The 20,272-nt window shown below is 39.7% G+C and overlaps 1 protein-coding gene and 1 long non-coding RNA gene across 3 annotated transcripts in view; one reads left to right on the top strand and one right to left on the bottom strand.

Annotated features, from left to right (window-relative positions):
- Atf7ip (activating transcription factor 7 interacting protein) overlaps positions 1 to 12,284 on the bottom strand; it is an 86,468-nt gene extending 74,184 nt beyond the window's left edge. The window contains exon 1 of one of the 2 annotated variants that reach the window (XM_052175146.1): positions 12,123 to 12,284. The gene's annotated coding sequence lies outside the window, so the exon portion shown is untranslated. The remainder of the gene's footprint in view (positions 1 to 12,122) is intronic. The other variant, XM_052175145.1, reaches the window with a different exon arrangement.
- Positions 12,285 to 12,486: 202 nt separating this feature from the next.
- Positions 12,487 to 20,272, top strand: part of LOC127679347 (uncharacterized) — a 58,940-nt gene continuing 51,154 nt past the window's right edge. The window contains exons 1-2 of the long non-coding RNA XR_007976747.1: positions 12,487 to 12,621; positions 16,102 to 16,194. This is a non-coding gene — a long non-coding RNA (uncharacterized LOC127679347). The remainder of the gene's footprint in view (positions 12,622 to 16,101; positions 16,195 to 20,272) is intronic.

The following is a 20,272-nucleotide window of genomic DNA, read 5'->3' as shown; positions in this document are numbered from 1 at the left end:
AAACTCAGAAAATTGTGCATTTTGTGAACCTTCACTTATAACATCTCTTTTCTTCCTGATTTTCTCCTGTAAGACTACAGTTCAGAGTCCAATGTGGTAAAAATACCTTTTATACAGCACATTCCCATTTTTAGTGTTTTGAGAGGGTCTGCTGTGTCTACTGTTTGCATAGAATAACTGAGTTCTAAAAAAAGCTATAGAAATAGTTACAACTTTGTATTATTACTGTTGCTGTTTTTATTGTGTGCATACGCATGCAGGAGCACATATGTCGTTTGTCCACAGATTGTGCATGGATATCAGAGGACTACTTCCAGCAGTCGGTTTTCTCCTTCCAAAGAGGTTTCAGGGACAGACCTCAGGTCAGGATTCTGCAGCACTCTGTTTCTTAATTAGGATATAACAGATTTCATTATGACATTTTCACATATAACTTAATTACTTGTTTTTAAATTCTATTAATATTTCTGTCTAATGTGGCTTAAGTTAGTGACATAAGAAATCTTTTAGGAAATTTTAGATGAGATCATTTACATAGCCACATCATTTATTTGTAAAGATAAATGACTTGGGGAGAATTTTGAATTGGGTAACTCTTCCTCAACAATCTCACACGTCATCTTTCACAAGGAGAAGTATCTGCATTGTCAGTCTTCTCCTCTCTTCATAGCAGTGATGCAGGCATGTCCCAACTATAACTGCAGTCTGGGTGGCTCTGCTCGAGGAATCTGGTCTAATGAATTTGTAAATGATGATGAAGTCATATTACAATCAAGAGTCTAGATATCCATGAAAACAAGTGTTATAATCACCAAGTTTTATATCCAGAGAATGTAATCATTTGCAAGAACTAAACAAGCAGCAATGAGGGAAGAACTTTAAGTCAACTACTATATTTTTTATTTACATTAGTGGAATAACATGAGTGTAAATTATTGAAAACTACTTTTAACAAGGCATAAAAGGGTTCTAACATACAAACTAGACTTTCCCTGCTTCACTAGTTTTTCTGGGTTCTAACTCAAGCAATGTAACTTTGTTTTATTTCATAGGTTACTGACCAAAATCCTAAACAAACACAGCCTTCTCAGCCCCTCCCCCTTTTCTGGAGGCCCTGTCCCTCCCTCCCCTGCAGCAATTATAGACTGCAGAGCTGAGCCTGCTTGCTTTCTTGTACCAGAATTCAAAGGCCTAGCCATATGTCTCCCTCAAGGCAACCTCAGTAAAAACTTTTGCAAGGATACCGGGACATTCTGGGTTTAATCCTGGAGCCCACAGGGAGGATAGCAAGAATCAATTCCCTCAAGTACTTCAATGTTCCCCAGACCCATTAAATAAAGCACATGATCTACTCCATAAAATAGAATAAGCTTGTAATTAAAAAAAATTTTAAAATACAAACTAAAGATACCTCATTTCACCACCTCTCATTCCATTCCCTTAATCCTACAAAAATTAAATGGGAAGGAGTTTTGGTTTTTGGTTTTTTTGTTTTGTTTTGTCTTTTTGTTTTGTTTTGTTTTTATTTTGTTTTAAAGGCATTTTGGGTTTGTTTGTTTTTTTTTAAGGTATTTTTGTTTTTGTTTTTCTGTGCTTGGAATCAAACCCCTAGCTTGCCTGTGTTAGGCAAATACTCTACCACTAAGCTTTATTCCTAGCCAGTAAAGATATTTTTTCCAAGGTGTAATTTCTTTTCTTTAAATGAAAGTAAGATAAAACAGCTAGAATGATCTGGAAGGCTGAAAACATATTCCAAGATGCACTTGGCAATAAATTAAAAACAAATGGTAGAGGGGCTCTACAGATGGCCAAGGTTATGAGGAGCAGTAAGAACTCTAGATGCCTTTATCAAAAAACAGTCCAGTGGACACTAGCTTTCCCTAAGCCTAGCAAGATCTGAAAATAAGACCTCCAATTAAAATAACAGTAAGAGGGTCAAAAACATTGTAGTTTTGCAAGAGGGCTTGTGTACCATTTACAAGATGCTGGATTCCAACTACAGCAACAACAGCCAAAGAGAAAGGGAAGGAGAGAAGGAGGGAGGAGGAAAAAGGAAAGAGGGAAGAGAGAGTACCACTGAAAACTAACAGAGTGCAGACTGAATGAAGAGATTCTTAGTCCTCCTCTTCCTCCTTGAATCAGAATTTTATTCTCCATGCATAAAATGGAAACCCTTTGTGGGGAGATGGCAGTAAAATGATCACCACAAATCTGACCCTCAGGGTCTACTTTGTGAGGTCATGGACCTGTAATCCCAGGGCTGGAAGGCAGAGACAAGAAGATCCCAGGGCTGGTAGCCTGCTAGTCAGACTGAACTGGAAAGCACCAAGTTCAATGAGAAACTCTATCTCAAAATAAATAAATAAATAAATAAAAGTGATTGAAGGAGACACAGGACATTGACCTCTGCTAACCCTAACCTTCTGGCTCCCACATGTATATGTTAATATGCACTTCCACACATAAGTGTGTGCACATATACATGTGCACAAACACATACAAAAGGGAAAGAATAAGTGTCTGACCAATACAAAACCCAAGACATTTCGAGGAACTTACTAAAAATGACCCCCTCAAAATCATACTAGAGAAAAGTTTAAATTTATCTAAATTTAGATATTTCAATTGACTTCTATCACATTACATTATGCAATAAGCTCCCAAAAAGGAACTCAATCAAGCCTTTAACATGAAAGACAGAAAGCAAATGCCAAAAAATAGACTTTCAATACATTACGCATCAGCAATACATTACATATCAGAAATACATTACACATCAAGAAGAACACTATAAAACCTATATTATGAAGGAAAAAAGCTGCACTTTCAAGTCCAGACATATTAGTATAAGCAGGAAATGAAAAACAGAATGTAATATAAGAAATGAAAAATTCAGCCAGATGGTAGTGGTGCATGACTTTAATCCCATCGTTCAGGGAGGCAGAAGCAGGCAGGACAGCCCTACAGAGAGAGTTCCACAACAGCCAGGGCTACTCAGGGAACCCTGTCTCAGAAAAGGGAGAAAGAAGAAAAAGAAAAGAAAAGAAAAGAAAAGAAAAGAAGAGAAAAGAAAAGAAGGAAGAGAGGAAGAGAAAAGAAATGAAAAACTCAATTAAAAAAAAACTGATGAACTTGAAGAAAGCTGCTTCAATAAAACACAAAGTATAAATAGAGAGAAAATGGAGTATCTAAACAAAAACTCAAAATGGAATAGCCAAATGACAGAAGATATCACCAATGAAATTATTTAAGAAAACTTTCTAGTGTACAACATTAGTGAACACTTGCTTCCTGTGTACAATTTTGTATTGCAAAACAAAGGAAAATGACTTCAACCTAAAGTTCTATACCCAGCCAAACTATCATTCAAACATTAAAATGCCGAATATCTTTTCTGACATAGATATCTTTAAAATCTACAAAAATATCTCATATGTCCTGTCTATAAATAAAATATAAAATTTACTACACACTAAGGTTTCCTCCTTCTCGGAGATTAATATGTGGCATCTGGGAAGCAAGGGCCCTACAAACCTCCATAATATTGAACAGAAGTTAATAAAGTTAAATACAAGAGAGCAAGAGAGATTTGTTGTCACATAAAGGGGTCATTACTCTCATGAATTAACATCTGTATCAAGGGACTAGGTCAGGATTTTCATGTTAATATTAATACAAAGCAGACTACTTTGTTAAAGCACTATTTAATGTTGATAAACTTACTCAAAAAGACCTTATAGGTAAGTTAAATTATCAGAAACATTTTAATATCAGTTCTGTAGAAATACTGAATAAGGGGGGAGTCTGTACCTGTCTCTCTGTCTCTGTCTTTCTCTCTTTCTCTCTCTCTGTTCTCTCTCTCTCTCTTCATTTGGGGATTTGGGGTGGGAAGCAAAGCTATCCCAAGCTACAGGTTATATGGAGATCAGAGTGCAATATGCAGGAGTCCATTCTTTCCTTCCACTTTGTGAGTCCCAGGAATTGAACTAACTCATGTGATAAGGTTTGGTAGCAGTCAGCTTTATCCACTGGGGTATCTCACAGACCATCTCTGACTTTTATAAATCAGTTTATATGTTTTCAGTAAGAGACTTAAGTTGGTGGCATACTGGTAAACATAGTTATTGAAGATGATAAAATACTTTCTGACCCAGCAAATAGAAGTACTAATGGAAAAAAAAGCTGATTTTTTTTCATCATGAAGAGACTCACTGTAAATCTAGTGACCATAATAATCATGAGGCTTGTTCAGTTTTTAGTTGGTCCTAAAACCAGATTCTTGCACAAAAAATTATAATTAACCTTTCTAAATGTATAAATTCTTATGCATATATTATCAAACCATTTTTTCTAAATCACTTTTTAAAATATTTAAATTCTATCTGTATAATCAAGACTATTTTCCATAAGGATTTTTAAAGTTGTATTATGTGTGTTTATGATGTGTGTGAAGGGTATACTCCACAGCACACATGTGTAAGTCAAATAACAACTTGGAGTCAGTTAACTCCTTCCAACTTAAAGTGACTTCTAGGGATAGAACCAAGGTTACCAAGCTTATATATAGCAAGTGCTTTAACCTGCTAAGACTTTATAAAGATCAGAGAGAGAGGAAGAGAAAGTGAAAAGGGGGGTGGCTGGGGGGAAAGAGAAAGAGATTACACATGCATGTATGAATACACGTGAGTGCAGGAAGCCACCAAATACCCTAAAGCTAGAGCTACAAGCCACTGTAAACCACCTGACATAGATGTTAATAAACAAACTTGGGTCCTATGGAAGAGCAATACATTCTCCAACCACTGAGCCATCTCTTGAGTCCTATTATTGCACCACATAGATGGTAAATCCATTTTCAGGGAAGGAAGGATAGCAATACTGTTCAGTATTAAGAGTACTTGCCTAGCATGGATGAGGCCTTCAGTTTAATACTCAATTCTGCAAAAATAACTAATTAACATAAAAACCAAAGAAAGAGAAACGGCAGGCACCAGGTTAGCTGCCAAGATCCTAACACAAACTTCACAACTCCTTACTGTACTCTCTGCTTTTGTTCTTTTTGTCTTTCATTTACTTGATTCATCTTTGAGTATTTTCTGAGTCTCACATTATCACAACCACACTTGAAATGCATCTGCTACTTCTCCCTCCAGAGGGCTGTGGTTGCAGGTGTTCAAGACTGCCAGGTTGTCAGCAGTGCTGGGAATCCAATCTAAGCTTTCAGGCACATCAAGCAGGCATACTGATGACTCAGCCACACCCTCGCCACATGTCCAACTTTTTTTTTTTTTTTTTTTTTTTTTTTTGGTTTTTCGAGACAGGGTTTCTCTGTCCTGGAACTCACTTTGTAGACCAGGCTGGCCTCCAACTCAGAAATCCGATTGCCTCTGCCTCCCAGGTGCTGGGATTAAGGGTATATGCCACCACTGCCCCACTACATGTCCAACTTTTACATCACTTAAATCTGATAGGGAAGGAGATATTACACAACCAGAAGACACAAAGCCTTCCTTCTATCATTCCATCGGGTATTCCAGGGCAGAGAGGACAAGGCATGAGGACGATGACCTTGTAGCCAGGCAGAGCTACAGACCATGACCTTGTCTCAAAGCCTGCCCTTTAATCAGCCTTCAGGAGGCAGAGAGAATGGCTCTCTGTAACTTTGAAGCCAGCCTGAAGTACATAGACATTCTGGGTCAGCCAGAGTTACCAGACTGTCTCAAAAACAAAATAGCTGCAACAAAAACACAAGAAAACACAAAACAGAAGTTGGAATGCTGCATCGGAGGCAGGATGCTTGCTCAGCACGCAAGCAGCAACGTGCTGGGGCTCCAGACAGGAAGGTACACGCCTGGAACACCAGCACTCAGGAGGGGGGGGGGGGGAAGGGGGCGGGGAGAGTGGATAGACAGGAAGGAAATGGAGAGGGAGGAGGAAAAAACCAGAAAAGAAAGAAAAGAAAACAAACGGGGCAAGGGAAAAGAAATAAAAGAAAATGACAAATTCTTGTTTCTAACCCTTAAAGTGTGACTCCCCTGTGTTCTGCCAAGATGCCAACCTTCATGCCTGGCTCCTGATCAAAGCCCCCCTCTCTACGGTCACTTCTGTCCTGGGTAAGGAAACAGATACTCTTTGTAATACACTAGAAGCTCAAAAGATCTTGACCAAGGTCAAAAGTAACATAAAAAAATAAGTTTCTAAGTAAATATGCTTTACAAAAAGACCCAAAGGCAGGATAAAATGACAGTATCTTACACTTGATATCTATTTCCTAGGTTCATTTTCACAAAGCCAGGAAAATTTTCCTATGTGTTTTCTTTCGATTTTTTTTTTAATGCCTCCACAAGTTCAATAAGTATTTGGGCAATAACCAGACTCCTTTCAATATAAAAATGATTAAAAAGTATAATTATGTCATTAGTAATTAAAAATATGAGCTGGGTAACTCTGGTAACTCTGGCTGGCCCAGAATGTCTATGTACTATGAATTTAATTAAGGCCAGAAAAAAATTAATATGTCACTGCGATCAACATAAAAAAATTTATGAAACAACAAATGTAAGCCGGGCGGTGGTGGCCCACGCCTGTAATCCCAGCACTCTGGTAGGCAGAGGCAGGCAGATTTCTGAGTTCGAGGCCAGCCTGGTCTACAGAGTGAGTTCTGGGACAGCCAGGGCTATACAAAGAAACCCTGTCTGGAAAAAACCAAATCCAAAAAAAACAAAATAACAAAAAAAAAAAAAAAAAAAAAAAACCCAAAAAACAAAAACAAAACAAAACAAAAAAACCCAAATGTATATATAAAGTAGGAAAAGAATAACAATTTAATGTTCTAAAAGAAAACAATTTTTATAGCAAAAATAAAGTTATTTTTTTATTTATTTGGTCCCATCCTGGCCAAACAGTGAATAAATAACTTTTCAGACTTCCACCAGTCAAAATAAAAATGGTTTCAAATACTGTAAAATACTTTCTTTTGAAACCTACTTTTTCAGCTTTTAAATGGCTTATCTTTCAACTTTCTTATCAACAAATTAAAAAAAAACCCAGAAATTTAGCCTTTTGCTCTCATAATTTATCTCTCTTACTATCAACACTCAAAAAAAAAAAAAAGTAAAATGGCAGCTTATTGACTGATCATAGGAATCATAAGTTTTCCCATAATTTCCAAAAAAACTGTACATTTTAGGAGTCTAGAAGTGCACGTTTTGTTTGCATGTTCTTTATGACTTTTTAAGGACATGATTTAAAAACTCCTCAAATTTAAATTTACTGTATATAATTCTAAACAAAGAGTACTGTTGTTTTGATATAACCAAAAGAATCTAAAGTTCATCTACAAAACCACACGTTAACTAACACCACTGTGAGAACGAGGCATGGGTATTTTAATTAAACAGTACACGGCAGCACTGTAAAAACACTTATCTACTACTTAATGTGGTGTATGGCCCTATAACACCTTGCAACTATAAGGACCTTTGTTCCAACCCCAGGACCTACATAAAAGGTTGACAAGGTGAAGGTTGCTTTTGTCTTTTCTGTACTGGGAGGTTGAAGATACTGGGTTTACTAGCCAGTCTAATCTAACTGGTGAGCTCCATTCTAACGAGAGACCCTCTTCAAGGAGGGAAGCACTCCTGTATCTGTAAACACAAAATTCATCAATTTTGAAAGTCAATTAAAAGATACTTTAGGCAGGCACTGGTGGTATACACCTTTAATCCCAGCTTTGGGGAGGGCGGAGGCACAGGGATATCAGCGAGTTCAAGGCCAGTCCCAGAACAGTGGCACTGTTACAGGAGAAACTGTCTTGAAAAAACAAAATAGAGCTAGAGAAATAAACAACCCAAGTTCAAAGCTCAGATGCAGACACAGCAGTAGTGCCAGTATCAGCAATCCAAGCTCTCACAGTGACACCCAGAAGGTCCTCGCTCAGCTAGGCGGGAGAATTCAACGCAAAGCAGTTAAGCCATCCTGGCCCAAATGAAGTCAGAAACAAGGTCAGTCTCCTAAGCTTCTACACTAAAGTCTACACAGAAGCCAAGGCGGAATACACACATACCTACATACACACACACACCTACATACACACACACCTACATACACACACACCTACATATACACATACACCTACATATACACACACACCTACATATACACACACACCTACATATACACACACACACACCTACATACACACACATACACACACACCTACATACACACCTACATACACATACACACATACCTACATACACATACACACCTACATACACACATACATAAACAAACACAAGTACATGCACACACATCATACACACTACTTTTAAAAGATTACTTTTAAATAATGATGAAGTTCTAGAAGAAAGTAAAATAGAAAAATTCATCTCCCAACGGGTAATACTTTGTCTGCAGAGAAGCTCTGGAATAAATCATAAAGTAAAAAGGTAGTGCAGCCAGGTATGGTGGTGCAGGCCTTTAATTCCAGCACTGGGAGAGACAGAGGCAGGTGAATTCCTGTAATTCCAGGACAGTCTGGTCAACATAGTGAGTTCCAGGACAGCCAGGGCTGCACAGGGAGACCCTTATTTACATTAAACAAACAAACATAAGAAGCACCGAACTAAACAGAAGGAAGAAAATTCTCAAGACAAAGCAATTTGAAAAGTTAGCAAAAAAAAACAAAAAAACTCCAATAAATATAAGTTGTCATACCTATTGTTGACAAGCAGAAATGAACATTAACATCCATAATAGAACGCACACACCTCTGAAAACAGTTTGGTTCACAGAAATCAAAAACCGACTTTACTACTTAAAATTAGTGACTACCCTTAATTGGTGGCAGTGTGAGAAATGTCCCTGGAAAAATAAGAAGAAAGCAAACAAAATAAAAAATCTCTACATTGTTCTATTTTGCAAATTATTGTTCTGTCAAAGCCCTTAGAAACACTGATTATTTTTAATTTATTTAATTTTTTTCCAAAACAGGGTTACTGTGTCGTGTGCCACCGCTGCCCCACACAGAAACACCAACTTTAAACAGCTATTGTTATAGATTATGACCTGTGTTCACCATGTGTTTACCATAACAAAATTTCTACTAGAAAAAAAAGCAACATGCTAGCTTGACAATGCCAATAACCAGCACTCAGAACAGTGAGTGCAAGAACAGCCTAGGGCCTAGGCCAGCCTGAGCTACATCTGAGACGCTGTGGGGAGGAGGGGAGAACAAATAGAAATGGAGCCACAGACTGTCTGCACAGGAGGCCTAGAAAGTCCTAGTGCACACATACAGTACAAATAACCTCCAGATAGTTAAAACCGTACTGGAGCCAGGCAGTTAATCCCAGCAGAACCAGGTACATCTGCTTCAAGACCGCAAGTTCTAGTCTGGCCTGGGCTGCACAGGGATACACTTTCTCAATAAATGAATAAAGACACCGATTGACTAATAACAAATTTGAGAATATGTGATAATTAAGATTTCGATAACACATTATTACATAATTATTAAGAACATTTTAGTATACTAAAATGAGAAGACACCCATTATGTCTACATTAAAAGAGCAGGCATTGTGCTGTATGCAGAACGTGGCTGGGCGTTAGTGTGTGCTCAGCATGCCTAAGGCCCTGGATCTGACCCACAGCACAACCAGAAAGGAAAAATGCAGGGAATTAATTAAAAATTAAGTCAGACAGTGAAGGCGCATGACGTTCATCCCAGCACTTGGAGGCAGAGGCCAAGGCAAGCATTTCAAGGCCAGCCTAGTCTACAGAGTGAGTCCCAGGACAGCCAGAGCAGAGAAACCTTGTCTTGAAAAACATAAGCAAAAATACATATAGTGATAAATATTTAAAGACTGATCTACCACAGCAGTCACAAAGATGACCAGAGTAGTTAAGAGTGATTAACATAATACTAAATCTTCAAATGTAAATGAAAAGTATTCAAACATAGTACAAAAATCAAATAATTTTTAAAAAATAAAAATTTAATTTTATGACTTAAATCATTCCAGCCTGTTTTCTGAACTACATATTTAAAATTTACAAAACTACTATATTTTTAAATAACTTCAGTAAATGTTCATACTTTGAGTAACCTAGTATGTATGTGTGCATATATATTTATATATAAATGTGTATACATACATGTACACTGTATGCTAAAGCGTCACTTAATCATAACCAAACTAAAATTTCAAACTTTTAGTACTTGTTTCTGATATACTAAAGAATCAATCACTGACATTCAGACAATTCATTAATTTTAGTAAACTTAAGATTACATTTGGCTTCTAAGAAATATAATAGCAAAACTGTCCCATCAATATTGAAATTACATGTTATATAATTTTCCAGGGCCTCTTATGATAATCAATATTAACCCATGACACAATCACCCATGCATTCAAACAAAAGTGTTAAGTTTAAATACATAAACCCAAGTACTAGGAGTCTAAAAATGGGGTGGGGGTAACCACCTCAGAAGCATCAAAGTCTCAAAAAGGCAGAACTGCCTTCATTCCAGGTACAAGACTACAGAGGCTCAAGAATCCCATTACATCAAATTTAGACCTGCTTCCTACAGGAGAAAAGGCTCTTGCCCATCCTTCCATTCCATGTCACATCACATCATTAAAAATTAAATAAATCAGCCCAAAGTGCTCCTTTCAACTATATCCTATTATTTCTAAGAGTATTTGTTACAGGTAATAGAGATACCCCAAACCAATCAACATTATAACAGCACTTAATTTGACAACAGACTGATTTAAACTTGGGTTACATAATCAACTAAAAAAGTGACTGTACATATGGATGACATATGAAGTTCATGAAACCATTGACAAGTTTTTAGACTACTAAGAAACAAAGGGTAGAATAAGAAAATGATATTAAGTTATACATATATTGACCCAATTGTGCTACATACAACTGAAATTTAGTGGCATCACAATTTTAATCAGACGCACACACACAGTTATTTTAAGAAACTAAAACCAGAACACACACAGCTAAATAAAGCATACATCATATACATACTATACGGCACATTAAAAAAAAACTCAAAATTTTTAATTGATTCCCTTAATGCATAAGGGCCTCAATATAACCTGGAATTATTTGTAAAATTCTTCATTAAAAAAAATAAAAAAGGTATAAAAGCTTATACATCATCACAAAATAATGAGAAATCAAATTCATTATTTATTTTTAACATTTATTTAAGTAAAGAAATAGTAAAACTAAAAACATTAAAGATTCAAGTGCTTGGCAAACTGTTCAGGATTAAAACTTCATTAACTTTGGATGAAATATTTTACAAAAAAAAAGAAAGATATAATACCTGAGAAAACTGAGATTTCAACTTAATTTGTACATTCTTTTCTTGTCCTCTGAAACAATTCAAAAATAAAGTTTCTATTTTGCAAGTTTCTATAAAAATATAGAAACACTGAACATCCAAAATCAAACCGGTAAAAACAGGGTTAAAAATTTATTTACAAAAGTGCAGCTGAAGTAAATGCACTTCCCCCGAGAACACCACTAGGTGCCGATCTTATCTCCCTAAATGGAACGCGAATCCAGAAATACCTAACTAAACGCGAGAAATTATAATCGAGATCCACAAGAGGCAAATTGTACCAAAATAAATAAATAAATAAATAAATAAATAAATAAATAAATAAATAAATAAATAAAGGCTGCAGTGTTGAGACCGTCGGAGAAAATAAGGATTTTAAGGTGCGGGTAGGTGCAAGACATGAGAGAAACGTTTTCCTCGGAAAATGTAAAAAGAAGAGGCACGAGACGAAACTCCCTCGAGAATGAGAAAAATTAAATCTAGAACCCAAATGGCGTCCAACAAGAACATTAGCTCTTGAAAATGAATATTGCGCTTGCGCAGCCACCGCCCGGCCAGCTGCTCAACTGCAGCTAGAGCCCGACCCCAGCGATCACGTGCTCCCATGCAGCGCCCGCCCGCAGCTTCGCAACCGCGCAGGCGCACACTCAACTCCCGCAGCCGCCATAATGCGGTCTTGACTCTTCCGAAATACAATAGTCATTTCGCCGACTGTGCTTAGAACAGCCCCTGGCACTCGCATATACCTTCGGGGGCGGGAGGTGAGGGCCTGGGACCCGAGTTCCTTCCTACGCAGCCGTCCCGCGCTGCCGTCCCGGACGCTGCCGTCTCAGCCGTGCGCTCCACTCGCTGCCACCGCAGATTCAAAAACAAACCCGCTTCTCCCCAGCACGCGCCGGGGCCGTTATGCAAATAGACGGGGGCGGAGCTTCGTGGGCGCACCATGTACTCCACCCACTGCTCGATCGGCCAATGAACGCGCGCGATGCCTATTCTCCATGCAAATCTCCTGGTTTTTTATTTGAATGAGGGATTTTGGCCACGCCTCCTGCCTTGAAAATGGGCCCCGTCCGCGGTGGTGGCGCTGCCGTCTTTTCAATCGCATACGGATTGTGATTTCCCCCCTGCACCGTTGGCTCGAGGTGTTGGTTTTTGGGGTTTTTTTTGTTTTTTGGTTTTTTTTATTTTCTTAACGTGGAGATTCCTCAGTGGCCACCCCATCATGAGACTTGAGAAAAGAAGTAGGTGAGTGTTTAAAAAGCGAAGAGAATTTTCCATAAAGTCTAGAAGCCTACAGTACGGTAATTTATCCATTTTTTTTTAATTTTTACATTTTTTTTTTGTTTTGTTTTGTTGAGGAAGATTTCATGCAATTTAGCCCAGTCTAGCATTGAACTTGCCACATAGCCCACACAGGTCTGGAATTTTAAGTCAGTCTGCTTCAAGCTCACAAGTGTTGCTTAAAGGTATCACTTAAAGTTCACTAAACTAATTATGCTAATCATCAAGATGTGGAGATAAACATCTTGTGGGGGTAATCGGTAACAGAGCAAGCACTACCAGTCATACCCTCACACTTCATAAATCCATTTATCTCTGAAATAGAGATAATAATCACTGTTCCAACAAATTGAGAGAAGCTAGAATGTAGAAAAGATCCTAAATGTTTTATAAATCAGTAAGAGCCAGGGGGGGGAAATATATTAGGTGGAAAGTTCAATCCCTTAAACGTAATTTCTCCCGTAAAGTATTTGTTCAATAGTAACTTAAGCAATCATTGTGTTCCAAAAGTTAAGTAGCTGTCAGTGCTGAGGAAATCTACACTCCCAGGGCCAGCTGTGGCTCAGTTCCCAGCAGCGTTCTGGGAGGATGAGGCAGATCTTGGGAGAACAAGGCCAACCTGGGGCCACATGCTCCCAGATCATCTGGAGCTTGAGACTCTTCAAAGAAGATCACAGCTTTCATTACTGTCCTGTACTTGACAGTTCAACTAGGACGTTAAACAGGTAAACCCAAGGAATTTGAAATTCAAGAAACAGCTCCTGGCGACATAAAAAGTGGTACAGTATCTAGAATCTTTCCAGTGCCTGCCGTCCAAACGTTCGTTAGGTGAGGGCCCTTTTACTGACTGATAGCATCCACCGACGCACAATTTCCAGAATCCTGAGATTTAGTTCACGCCCTGTGCAGTCCTTACTGCTTAAAAGTGAGTGGCATTTGTGATCCCAGCACTCCGAAGGCAGAGGCAAGCAAATCCATGACTTAAAGGCCAGCCTGGTTTACAGATCGAGTTTCAGGATACCCAGGCCTATATAGAGAAACCCCATTTCAAAAAAAGAGAGAGAGAAAAGGAAAAGGTGGGTGTGTTTATAGATGTAATTAAGATACTAGATTGAGTGGAACAAGATAATACCTTGAGTAGACTTGACTTAATCTAACAAGAAGCCTTAAAAAGGGAAAGACTGAGCAGAGAGGTAGCACCCACACTTGTGTGGCAGAAGCAAGTCAATCTCTGTGAGTTTAGGCCAGCCGGCGCTACAGAGTGAATTCTAAGACAGCCTTGACTACACAAAGAAACTTTGACTCAAAAAGCAAATGAAAGAAGGAAGGAAAGGGAAAGGAAAGGAAAGGGAGAAGAGGAAAGAAAGAAGAAAAGAAAGGAAACATGAGGTCCATGTCCCTGCTCCAGCCCGTGTTCCTGTGGCAGATCTGGGCATGTTGATTAGAGGCAGACTGGAAGGACCTTGGAATAAAGGCATTGACTGGAGAGAGCAGTGAACTGTTATACAGAAGCTAAAGAGATAAGATAATCAGTGCAGAGGACGGCGGCCTACCTTGTGAAGTTTCAGACGACAGCAAAGACTCTACCAGGCCATTTGTGTGAAGAATCCGTGGTGTTTGGTGAGCTGGAGCTGAAGAACCAGCAGTGAGGAACAAGAGACCAGAACTTTGTTCTTCTGGGACAATGGATGATGGACTGCTAGGGCTGAAGAATCAGCTGTCATTAAGAAGAGATCATTGATAGCCGGGCGGTGGTAGCACATGCATTTAATCCCAGCACTTAGGAGGCAGAGGCAGACAGATTTCTGAGTCTGAGGTTTGAGGCCAGCCTGGTCTACAGGACAGCCAGGGCTACACAGAGAAACCCTATCTCGGAAAAAAAAAACCAAAAAACAAACAAACAAACAAAAAAAAAAACAAAAAAAAAGGAGATCATTGAGGTGAAATCTTTTGGGAAGTGTTTCCCCAGGACCAACACACAAAAGATGTATTTCAGAGATGACTAAGGCTGGGCAGTGGCAGTGGTGGCACATGCCTTTAATCCCAGCACTTGGGAGGCAGAGGCAGGCAGATTTCTAAGTCTGAGGCCAGCCTGGTCTACAGAGTAAGTTCCAGGACAGCTAGGGCTAAACAGAGAAACCCTGTTTTGAAAAAAATGAGAGAGAGAGAGAGAGATGGCTAAGGTGGTGCTGCTTCATACTGGCACCCAGGTGCTCTGGGATAATCAAACAACAACGGAGGTTCTCCAGTTATGAACAACCAGGACAATCAGTAAACTATCCTCCATTCACATGTGCCCACTCTACTTCTGAGACCAGAGCATGCGTACTAGCCTACCCTCTATAACAACAGAATTCATGGTTTCAGCAAGATCAGATTTCACTGGTGGAGCCCAGGCAGCTGCAAACATCCCTGGCCCTGTAGATGCAGGCCAGCTGCAGGGGTAAAGGTGCCTCTAAGGCTGACTTCTGTGGGCCTCAATATTTTCCTGAGAGGAGGAGCGCCCAGTGCTGGTCCAGATGAGTGCAAAAGGGGAAAAAGACAACCTTATCAAAAGCTCAACAGCCACAGCCCCTTGAACTGCTTTCATTTGAGCATAAAGAGCAAGCACAAAAATCCACAGAAGTCGTGAGACAGGTCCTGTGGTCTGAATACAGATTTCTAGTATGCAGGAAGCCCCCCAGGGCTCTGGGTCCTTGCTCTGGGCTTCTGCAGGATGGTAGGCTACGAGGCCAGTCTTGGCTGTGTGGCTGGGTGATTGGATAAAAAGAGGAAGCGAACAACCAGAAAGAAGTCTGTAGGGGATTTGTAAATTTCCATGGTTTTTTTTCCTCTTTGTGTGTGTGAAGGGGTGATATTTAAAGTTTTAAATAATAAATTATGCTCTGAGCCTGGAGCATGTGCATGTGCCTCAACATTTAAGACTGAATAAAGGGGGCTTATTTTATACATTCTTAAATTGTTTTGTTTTCAATTTTGTGAAGGCTTCCCCTACATTTTCTTATTTGTGGTTTTAGTTTCAAGGCTTGTGTTTGTTTATGTCCTTAATCTGCTTTCAAGGTATTTTATTTTCTACCATTAAGTCATGTGCCCAGTCCTTCCTTACCTTTTATTCTTTTTGTGTATTTGACCTATGGATTTTTTGTTTGTTTGTTTGATTGATTTTTGCAACAAATCTTGCAAAGTTATCCAAGCTGGCTTAGGCTCAGTGAGGCCCAGACAAGCCTTGAACCTGAAATCCTCAGCCATCCAGACCTATGAGCTTGCAAACATGAGCCAGCAGCTCCAGCGAGATAAATTTTTTGTGTATTGTATCAGGAGTCTGAATTGCATATTCTGCATGTAGATCCTGGTTTTCCATGGCGTGTGATGTAACTATTTTGCCACTTTGCAAAGTGAGCCACCATTTTATTACTTACAATATCACAGTTCTTTTACATTTAGGCAGATCAGAGAACCAAATTTAAAGTCTCATCATCACACTCGGTTTCCCTGGACCCACTTCCGGAACCAATGATGGTATCCACCGAGGATTTGGTAAGAGGATCGGACACCCTTGTGTGTTCTGGGCTTAAGTTTGTTTGAGCTCCCTCTACCTGCCTTTAGAACTGATGAGACAGTAATCCACTCCGGTTAGCTAGACCAAAAGGGAAGGAGTCCCCAGCTAATTAAACAGAAACGTGAAGTCTAAGCATTGCTTATGTGGAATAGCAAAGGGAATGCATTGCTTCGGTTGTCTCTGCTCCTTGTGAGAAGTCAGGCTTCTGGTGGTTGCTTCCTCTTGGGATGGTTGCTCAAACAGATTTGGCAGCTGCAAGAGCTAAAGGTGAAATGAAGGAGACAGCATGACCGAGAAAGTGCCAACCTCCCTGTTACCACATCTGAGTAAGGGAACTGCTAGGCTTCAGTTCTGCCTCCCTTCTCATCAGATCCATCAGATGTCATCAGATTCTCTTCTGGACACTCTAGCACTGACAAATATAGGAAGCCATAATCCTAGAATATGAATCTAGATTATGCAAGTTGAACAAGGTCTAACCACAAGTATTTACACCTGACTTGGTTTCACTGCCCAGACATGGAACCTTAGCATATGTTTTGTTTTTTGTTGTTGTTTTGGTTTGGTTTTGGTTTTTTGGGGGATTTTTTTTTCCAAGACAGGGTTTCTCTATATAACCCTGGCTGTCCTGGAACTCACTCTGTAGAGCAGGCTGACCTCAAACTCAGAAATCTGCCTGCCTCTGCCTCCCAGAGTGCTGGGATTACAGGCATGGGCCTTAACATATGAAAGAGGCCAATCAGTTACAGCTATACTGCCTCATTCTTTAAAGATAATCATAGCCCTTCACTTTGTACTTCTCTAGATCCCTAAGGGATTCTCTGTTGGAGGTTACTGTGTATGTGCCTGGAAACTAGCTGTGCTTACAAGACTTCCTAGTTGCTGTGGTGGTTGGAATGAGAATGGCCCCCACAGGCTCATAGGTTTGAATATTGGTCTCCAGTTGGAGGAACTGTTTAGGAAGGACTGGGAGGTACATCATGTTGAAAGATGTGTGTCATGCAGGCTGGAGTTTGAGGCTTTAGAACCCTCCAACCTCTAATGAACTCACTGCTTCCTATTTTTTGAGCTGGAATGTAAGCTTTCAGCTGCCGCTCCAGCACAGTGCCTACTGGTCAGCTGCTAAGCTCTCTACCATGACAGCAGTGGACTCCAATCCCTCTGAAACCATAAACCCAATTAAATGCTTTCTTTTTTTTGGGGGGGGGGGGTGTTGGATTTTTTTTTTTTTTTTTGAGACAGGGTTTCTCTGTGTAGCTCTGGCTGTCCTGGAACTCACTCTGTTGACCAGGCTGGCCTCGAACTCAGAAATCTGCCTGCCTCTGCCTCCCAGAGTGCTGGGATGAAAAGCGTGTCCACCACCGCCTGGCTCTAGATGCTTTCTTTTATTAATTGCCTTGGTCATGGTGTTTAATCACAGCAATTTAAAAATACCTAACACAGCTGCTATGGTGTCCCTATAGCTCATAGGGAGTGGCACTATTAGGAGGTATTGCCTTACTGAAGTAAATATGGGATTTTTAGAAGAATTGTGTTACTTTGGGATAGGTTTTGTGGTTTCAAATATGCACATACAGAGCACAGTGTCTCTCTTCCTGTTACCTGCTGATCTGGATACAGAGCTCTCAGCTCCTTCCCCAGCACTGTGTTTGACTGCAGGCTGACATGCTTCCTGCCATGACAAAAATGGACAACACCTCTGAACTGTAAGCCAGCCCAAGTGAAATGCTTTCCTTTGTGAGAGTTGCTTTAGTCATGGTGTCTCTCCACACCATAGAAACTGAGACAGTTGCTAAGAGTTTCTTTTTAATGGAGTAAGATGTAAATAGAAGGAAGCATTTGAGGAAGTACACTAGTTATTTTCTGTTGTGTGATGAAAGACTGTAACTGGAAGTATCTTAAGGAAGGGTTTATTTTGGCTTGCAGTTCCAGAAGACTAGCTGTTCATAATCACAGAGGAGGAAGCTTTTTACTAAAGATTTTTTTTTTAAACTGAGAGCTCACATCTCAGTTGCACACAGGAAGCAGAGAGCAAGCAGTAAGTAAGCCAATGCTATCAAAGCATCAGAGCAGGTCTCAGTGCTGTACTTCCTCCAGCCAGGCTGCTCCTTGTAAAGGTCCCACCACGGGACCATCAAATGTTCCCAAACAGCACCACCAGATTAGGAGCCTAAACGAGACATTTTTCACTCAAACTATAACGGAAAGCCTAATAAACACCAGTGTTCGTTTCTGTGTTTCCCAACTATGGCTATCTGAAGGAGACTTGCCTTCATAGGCTCATGAATTTGAATATCAAACACGTGAGGGAAGGACTAGGAGTTGTGGCTTTGGAGGATGTATGTTACTGAGAGGTAGACTTTGAAGTTTGAAGAATCCACACCAGGGCTGGAGAGATGGCTCAGCAGTTAAGAGTATGAACTGTTCTTCCAGAGGTCCTGAGTTCAATTCCTAGAAACTACATGGTGGCTTACAAGCATCGGGCATCTGATGCCGTCTTCTGGTATGTCTGAATGCAGCAACAGTATACCCATATACATGAAATAAATAAATAAATCTAAAGAAGGATGAGGAAGAAGGAGCAGGAGGAGGGGGGAAGAGGAGGGTGGAGGAGGAGAAGGAGGAGGAGGAGGGGAGAAGGAGGAGGAGAAGAAGGAGAAGAAGGAGAAGAAGGAGAAGAAGGAGAAGGAGAAGGAGAAGAAGGAGAAGAAGAAGAAGAAGAAGAAGAAGAAGAAGAAGAAGAAGAAGAAGAAGAAGAAGAAGAAGAAGAAGAAGAAGAAGAAGAATCCATACCAGACCCAATTTCTCTATTCCTGCCTCCAATTTGCAGAGCAAATGGAAGCTCTCTGCTGTTGCTCCTGCACCATGTTTCCTGCCTCTTACTAGGCTCCCAGCCCTAATGGTAGAAAGTCACCTTCTTCTTAGCTACTGGTCTACTGCTTTGAAGAGATACCATAACCAAGGCAACTCTTATAAAAGAAAGCATTTAATTGGGGGCTTGCTTACAGTTTAGCAGGGTGGTTGATGATCTTGGTGGAAAGAAGCAGATGAGTGTGGCACTAGAGCCGTAGTTGAGAGCCTTGTATCCTGATCTGTAGACAGTCAGCTAATAGTGAGGCCTGGTATAGGGTTTTGAAACCTCAGTTCCCTGTGTCTTTGACACACCTCCTCCAGCCAGGCCACACCTCCTAATCCTATCCAGTTTCACCACCTGAGGACTAAGTCTTCTGATTTAGGAGCCCATGGAGGTGTGGCATTGTCAGTCAGACAACCACACCCTCTGAAACTGTAAGCAAGCCCTTAATTGAATGCTATCTTTTATAAGGTGCTTTGGTCATGGGATCTCTTCACAGAAATAGAAAATTAATTAAACACAAACTGGAGATAAAATGTGACTAGCTACATCATGTTCACACTGCTCTGCCTTCTCTGTGTCTCTCAAACAATGAGCCAAAAAAAAAAAAAAAAGCCCCTCACATTTTAAATTATTTTATGTTAGATATTTTGTCACAGCAATAAGAAGGTAACAAATACAAATATCATCTAATTAAATTACTTTTAAATTTAATATATTGAGAGTGGATGTGCAAGTTCATTATTGGATGCTTGTCTGGCATTCACGAGACCCTATGTTCATCCCCAAGTATAACTAATTACTTAAATAAAAGTTTAAGATGTAAAATAAGCTGCAAGAAGGATATTTGGCTATACTCAAATCATCTCTGGTTTAAATTTCCTTCTTTTATGAAAGACACAATAAATACACAGAGAACTCAATTAGAAATACAAAGCTGGTAGTTTATAGCATACATAGACTTGGAAATCATGATTATCCTTTGAGGATATAAGGCATAATAAAATAGAAGTCAAGCCAGACCTTGGGAAATATCAATATTTATGAGCCAGAAAGAAAAGAGAAGTTAATTTCATTTATTTGCTTTATTTAGTTTTTGCCTTTTCTAAAAACTTGAAGAAAATTGTCTCATTTAATCTTCACAGCAATCTTATAAGGAATAGACTACTGCTGCTCTTGGTTTAAATCCTGCCCAAGGCTAT

The sequence above is a fragment of the Apodemus sylvaticus genome, chromosome 2, assembly GCF_947179515.1.
Source record: "Apodemus sylvaticus chromosome 2, mApoSyl1.1, whole genome shotgun sequence".
In the NCBI taxonomy this organism is placed as follows: Eukaryota; Metazoa; Chordata; class Mammalia; order Rodentia; family Muridae; genus Apodemus; species Apodemus sylvaticus.
Note: the sequence above shows the minus strand (reverse complement) of the source record. Positions and strands in the feature narration are given on the sequence as shown.